This window comes from Triticum dicoccoides, chromosome 6A (genome assembly GCF_002162155.2).
Source record: "Triticum dicoccoides isolate Atlit2015 ecotype Zavitan chromosome 6A, WEW_v2.0, whole genome shotgun sequence".
Taxonomy (NCBI): domain Eukaryota; kingdom Viridiplantae; phylum Streptophyta; class Magnoliopsida; order Poales; family Poaceae; genus Triticum; species Triticum dicoccoides.
The window spans coordinates 264,964,351-264,971,470 of record NC_041390.1 but is presented as its reverse complement, the minus strand read 5'-3'; positions in this window follow the sequence as shown (position 1 = coordinate 264,971,470).

Genomic DNA, 7,120 nt, shown 5'->3' with positions numbered 1-7,120 from the left:
CTCGAGTAGGTAAATGATAAAAAATATAATTTTTGATGTGGAATGCTACCTAGCATAATCTTGATCATGTAATCTAATCATGGCATGAATATTAAGACACGAGTTATTCAAAGCAATAGTCTATCATTTGACATTAAGACAATAATACTTCAAGCATACTAATAAAGCAATAATGTCTTTTCAAAATAACATGGCCAAAGAAAGTTATCCCTACAAAATCATATGGTCTGGCTATGCTTCATCTTCACCACATAAAGCATTCAAATCATGCACAACCCCGATGACAAGCCAAGCAATTGTTTCATACTTTTGATGTTCTCAAACCTTTTCAACTTTCATGCAATACATGAGCGTGAGCCATGGACATAGCACTATAGGTGGAATAGAATATGATGGTGGAGGTTGTGTGGAGAAGACAAAAAGGAGAAAGTCTCACATCGACGTGGCTAATCAATAGGCCATGGAGATGCCCATCAATTGATGTCAATGTGAGGAGTAGAGATTGCCATGCAACGGATGCACTAAGAGCTATAAGTGTATGAAAGCTCAAACTGAAACTAAGTGGGTGTGCATCCAACTTGCTTGCTCATGAAGACCTAGGGCATTTGAGGAAGCCCATCGTTGGAATATACAAGCCAAGTTCTATAATGAAAATTCCCACTAGTATATGGAAGTGACAACTCAAGAGACTTTCTATATGAAGAACATGGTGCTACTCTGAAGCACAAGTGTGGTAAAAGGATAGTAACATTGTCCCTTCTCTCTTTTCTCTCATTTTTATATTCTTTTCTCTTTTTTTTTCTCTCTTTTTAGGCTCCTTTGGCCTCTCTCTTTTGGGGGGGGGGGGGCTTCTTTGGCCACTTTTATTTCGATAAGCTCACATGGTACAATGTTCTAATAATGATGATCATCACACTTTTATTTACTTACAACGCAATATTACAACTCGATACTAGAACAAAATATGACTCTATATGAATGCCCACGGCGGTGTACCGAGATGTGCAATGATCTAGCGTAGCAATGACATAAAAAACGGACAAGCCATGAAAACATCATGCTAGCTATCTTAAGATCATGCAAAGCAATATGATAATGATGCTCAAGTCATGTATATAAAGATGATGGAAGTTGCATGGCAATATATCTCAGAATGGCTATGGAAATGCCAAGATAGGTAGGTATGGCAGATGTTTTGAGGAAGATATAAGGAGGCTTATGTGTGATGGAGCGTATCATATCACGGGGTTTGGATGCACCGGCAAAGTTTGCACCGACTCTCAAGGTGAGAAAGGGCAATGCACAGTACCGAAGAGGCTAGCAATGATGGAAGGGTGAGAGTGCGTATAATCCATGGACTCAACATTAGTCATAAAGAACTCACATACTTATTGCAAAAATCTATTAGTCATCGAAACAAAGTACTACGCGCATGCTCCTAGGGGGTTAGATTGGTAGGAAAATACCATCGCTCGTCCCCGACCGCCACTCATAAGGAAGACAATCGATAATTACCTCATGCTCCAACTTCGTTACATAACGGTTCACCATACGTGCATGCTACGGGAATCAAAAACTTCAACACAAGTATTTCTACAATCCACAACTTCCCACTAGCATGAATCTAATATCACCATCTTTATATATCAAAACTATTGCAAGGAATCAAACATATCATCTTCAGTGATCTACACGTTTTATGTAGGATTTTATGACTAACCATGTGAATGACCAATTCCTGTCATCTCTCTAAATAGATATAAGTGAAGCAAGAGAGATTAATTCTTTCTATAAAATATATGCCCACGCTCTAACAAATATAACTGAAGCAAAAGAGCATTCTAGAAATGGCGGTTTTCTATGTGAAGAGAAACAGGCAATCCAAACTTCAAATGATATAAGTGAAGCACATGAAGTGTTCTATAAAGCCATACTCAAAAGATATAAGTGAAGTGCAATGAGCATTCTATAAATCAACCATGGAATATCTCATACCAGCATGGTGCATCAAAGAAAAGTGAAAATTAAATGCAAAAGACGCTCCAAGATTTGCACATATCACATGAAGGAAACAAATCCGAAAACATACCGATACTTGTTGAAGAAAGATGGGATGCCTTCCGGGGCATCCCCAAGATTAGACGGTCGAGTCTCCTTGAATATTTACTTGGGGTGCCTTGGGAATCCCCAAGCTTGAGCTCTTGTCTCTCCTCCTTCTCCTCACATTGAGACATCCTCGATCTCCGAACACTTCATCCACACAAAACTCAACAGAAAGCTTGGTAAGATCCGTTAGTATAATAAAGCAAATCACTACTCTAAGTACTGTTGCAAACCAATTCATATTTTTTTGCATTGTATCTACTGTAATATAACTTTTACATGGCTTAATCCACTAACAGAAATCGATAGTTTCATCAAAACAAGCATACTATGCATCAAAAACAGAATCTGTCTTAAACAGGGCAGTCTGTAGTAATCTGAACATTCACCATACTTTTCTTACTCCACAAATTCTAAAACAATTAGGAAAAATAAACAATTTGTATATAAATACATTGCAAATAGTTTCAGAACCGTTTGACATTCCAGTAAAAAATGTAAAATCGCGCACTACAGCCAAAGTTTCTGTTTTGCACCGCACGAACCAACAAGCAATGTAAACATCCTAAAGGCAAATCTTGGCACATTATTTTTATAATACAATGGCTTTGTACTTTATAAAATCACACAATAGAAATAAATGACTCTCTAAAACTTCCGGGTTGTCTCCCTGGCCGCGCTTTCTTTAAAGCCATTAAGCTAGGCATATAGTGCTCAAGTAATGGATCCACCCGGATCCCAAGGTATATCAAAGCCAATTTTAATTAACAATGATTTGTTATTTAGTAGTGAGCACAAAGTAACATATATCATGCAAAAACAAAGTCTAACTCTCTTCCTATGCATTGGCATGTTAAAAGAACAATTCATGCACACATAGTAAAGGCCAATGCATAGTATAAACGGTTTCTTGCAATTTTATCATATTGGAAACATGGAGAGGTGGAGATGTAGTTCCTCTCTCATAATAATTTCAAGTAGGATCAGCAATCACATGCATATTATATCTATCAAAATCATCATGTGTAGTAGTAAAACACAACCCATCAATATAATCCTCAATAAGGGCAAACTTCTCCGATATAGTGTAGTCGGGAGAATTCAAAAAGATAATAGGACTATCATGTGTGGGTGCAATGGCAACAATTTCATGTCTAACATAAGGAACTATAGCAAGTTCATCTCCATAAGCATAATTCATATTGGCATCTTGGCCACAAGCATAGCAAGCATCATCAAAAAGGGGTATTTCAAAAGAATCAACGGGATCATAATAATCATCATAGCATTCATCCTTCGGTAAATTCGAAGGGAAATTAAACAATGTATGAGTTGAAGAGTTACACTCATTACAAGGTGGGCATGGGTAGCTAATCCGCTCTTCCTTCTTTTGTTCTTCGCTCTCCTCATCATCTTTTTCATCCTATGAGCCCCCAGTTTCATCAATTCTTTCTTCCATAGACTCCTGCAAAATGTTAGTCTCTTCTTGGACAGCAGATGAGTCCTCAATATATGGTGTAATATAAGTATTAGAAGCATAATATCATAGCAATATTTAAGTATGGCAAAAATTTCAGATTTGTAAAGAGTAGCATCATACTTTCCAATCAATGAAGCAATTTCATAAGCACCCTTAAAAGCAAAAAAATATTCAATTTGTTGAACATGATAGTAATTATAAACACCCTTAGCATATGAAGATATGGTTCCATTATCACAACTCACATTGGTAGGGAAGGTGTTTCTTAGGGTCTTCAGAACAACAAGTAAGATCATATATTTCACATAAATTCCAAGCATAGCATTGCAAACGATGAATTTGATCCAGTAAAAATTTCCCTTTTTGAGATAAGAGGTGTCACACATAACAAGCATGCTCATCTAAATATTTGCCCTCAACTAAGCTAGTTGGGGTTTCAGCACGAGCACATAGGGATCGAAGATGATCCAAGTAAAATGCTTCAGGAGTGTGATAGATTTTGAGTGGTTCTTCAACCATTGGTGTAGTAGGTACAACTAATTTTTTTGGTATTTTGCATTTCCTACCCATAACTAAAAATAGAAAACAAGAGCACAAAATAAAAACTACTTAGTGATAAAGCAAACAAGCACACACGAGAATATTCACCCCACGCTATTGCTCCCCGGCAACGGCGCCAGGAAAAGGTCTTGATAACCCACAAGTATAGGGGATCAATTGTAGCCTCTTTCGATAAGTAAGAGTGTCGAACCCAACGAGGAGCTAAAGGTAGAACAAATATTCCCTCAAGTTCTATCGACCACCGATACAACTCTACGCACGCTTAACGTTCGCTTTACCTAGAACAAGTATGAAACTAGAACTACTTTGTAGGTGTAACGGGATAGGTTTGCAAGAATATAAAGAGCACTTAAAAAAAACTAGGGGCTGTTTTAGATAAAGAAGCAATAAAGTTAGTATAGCAAGTGCGGAAAAGTGGTGGTAGGAGTTGCGAAATTGTCCCTAAGCAATTGACTACTTTACTAGACCGATAGCAATTTTCATGTGGGAAAGACATTGCTAGCATGTCATCCCTGACTTGGAATTCTATGCACTTATGATTGGAACTAATAGAAAGCATCCGCAACTACTAATGTTCATTAAGGTAAAACCCAACCATAGCATTAAGATATATTGGTCCCCCTTCAATCCCGTATGCATCAATTTCTATGCTAGGTTGGAACTTCTGTCACTCTTGCCCTCCAATACATAGTCCTATCAACATACAACTAACCCTATGGTGTGATTGACACGCGCGCTCATATGATGGGCACCAAAGGATAGCAACATAACCACAAGCAAATTAAACCAATCATAGCAATTCACCAATTACCGATAGGACAACGAAAATCTACTCAGACATCATAGGATGGAAACACATCATTGGATAATAATATGAAGTATAAAGCACCATGTTCAAGTAGAGAGTACAACGGGTTGCGGGAGAGTGGACTGCTGTAGATAGATGAGGGAAGGTGATGAAGATGTTGGTGAAGATGACGGAGGTGTTGGTGTAGATTGCGGTTACGATGATGGCCCCGGCGGCGTTCCGGCGCCACCGAAAGAGAGGGGGCCACTTGGAAGGTTATTTCTTCGGACCGATAGTTCTCCGGCGATCCGAATACCACGTCAAGTGTGATTTTGCCCGCGCACCGCGCCTCCCGACTAGGAATAATTCCCTGGAAGGTTGTGTTACTTTGTTTGATGCGGCTCCTGTCTATTTCCATTTTATGGAGTGTGTCCTCGTAAATGAGATTTAGTCCGCTGCCACCGTCCATGAGGACCTTGGTGAGTCGAAACCCATCCACGATGGGGCTAAGGACTAACGGGCTGGTGCTCGTGCTGCTCTATACTTTGGTTCGTCATCGGCGTTGAATGTTATTGCCGTGTCGTTCCATGGGTTTATTACAGCAATTTGGCAGACTTCGTTGAGCTCGCGAAGTGCCCTTTTGCGCTTGTTATTTGACGCGAATGTCTCGAAGGCTGTTAGTACTCTTGGGTCGTCGTCTTCTGGGGGTGTTGTACAGGGGCGTCCTTGATAAGGATGTCCTCGCCGCTCTTGGCTACCTGTCGTAGTTTCCAACATGCTCTAAGGCTGTGGGTTGCTATGGTATCTATTGTTGTATGTATTTTGCACGGGCTGTCGAGCCACCCTTCCAGAACGATGCCATGTCGTATAGTGGCTTTGTGTTTTTTGGCTGTTGGACTGGGCGTGCCCCAAGGGTACGCCCTTTTCGCCTGTAAGGCAAGTTGGGTTGGGGCTGGTGGTTCCCAGCGAGCTGCCCAAGTTTCCCATGCGCTTTCCATCATGCAGTATTTTTGTACGATTGTTGCTAAGTAAGAAAATTTGAGTATGTTGCATCGATTGATGGCGTTAAGGATTCCTTCGTCCGCACAGTTTTTGCAGAAGCCGATATTGCATCCTCGTCATGGCAATCTTTTACCTTGTTCTTGACAAGGAGGAATCTGGCCCAAAAGTGGTGTACCTTCTCCTGAGATTGCTGCTTTATGCTCATCAGAGCCTCTATGTCCGGGTGGGTGGGTGGAATTAAATCCAAACCCCGACCTAACCGGTTGTCCGGAGTCCGATGACCTTCCGGATTAGACAGTCCGGTTCCGGCATATCTTCTGATTGTTTGGAGCCGCCGTCCGATGCTATGTTCGGAGGGCTGGTTGCGTCCTTTCGCGGGTGAGTATCCGGCTCTTTATGAAAGGTGACCCAAACATAGTCCATCTTCGATATAGAAGAAGACTCGCTGTCCTGCTCCAGGACTGCCGTGATCTGGTGGGTGACAAGTGGAGCTTCGGTTTCTCCCTGATCGGTTTTAGGCCCGATCTGATCATAATCTGTGGAGACTCCCAAAGCGGCGATGCGATCTAGGAGCTCGTTTAAGGACGAAAACTCGACCGGATCCATCTACTTGGAGTGCTCGGAGTTGATGCGAAGGGCATTTTCGTTGACCCGAGAGGTCATGGTCGGCTCCGCAGCCGAACGGGCGATCATACTAAAATTGCCCAGCCGGAGGGTTTGGCCTAGGGCCAAAACTACCCCCGTGGTAACATTGTCTTTAATTACAAGGCGAGCCATCGAGCCTTTCATCGACGGCACAGTGGAACTCTCAATGAAAGCACCAACGTCGGTGTCAAAATCGGCGCATCTCGGGTAGGGGGTCCCAAACTGTGCGTCTAGGATTGAAGATAACAGGAGACAGGGGACACGATGTTTACCCAGGTTCGGGCCCTCTCTATGGAGGTAATACCCTACTTCCTGCTTGATTGATCTTGATGAATATGAGTATTACAAGAGTTGATCTACCACGAGATCGTAATGACTAAACCCTAGAAGTCTAGCCTATGGTAATGAGTATATGTGGTGTCCTTTCCGGACTATCCCCTTTAGTTTATAGATACACCGAGGGGATCTAGGGTTTACATGGAGTCGGTTACATAAGAAGGAATCTTTGGTCGCCAAGCTTGCCTTCCACGCCAAGTAGAGTC